We start from the raw sequence: 331 nt of genomic DNA, 5'->3' as shown, positions 1-331 counted from the left end.
TCTGGCCACTTTCCTGGTCAAATCCAGCACCGAAAAGAACGGCTGCAATTACATTTTTTATCTGCAATTTGTTTCGTTTGCAGACCAGATTCCGTTAGAGCACATTTCTGCTATCACCCATATGTAGATTGCAGCAAGAGCAGAGGTCAGAGGGGAGAAAACACGTACCAGCCGACACTGATTTACTTTTCATTGCTAAACTCGGGAGTTTCTTTCCTTGGAAGCGGACTATAAACTGACGCGATTCATTCACATTTTGTTTGTTAAATTAAAAATCGGCTAAATAATAGTTCGCTTTATGCCTTTCTAACTATTATATTGCCGAGTACTA

The sequence above is a fragment of the Penaeus monodon genome, chromosome 23 (genome assembly GCF_015228065.2).
Source record: "Penaeus monodon isolate SGIC_2016 chromosome 23, NSTDA_Pmon_1, whole genome shotgun sequence".
Taxonomy (NCBI): domain Eukaryota; kingdom Metazoa; phylum Arthropoda; class Malacostraca; order Decapoda; family Penaeidae; genus Penaeus; species Penaeus monodon.
The sequence above is the reverse complement of the archived record's forward strand: the minus strand, read 5'-3'. Positions refer to the sequence as shown.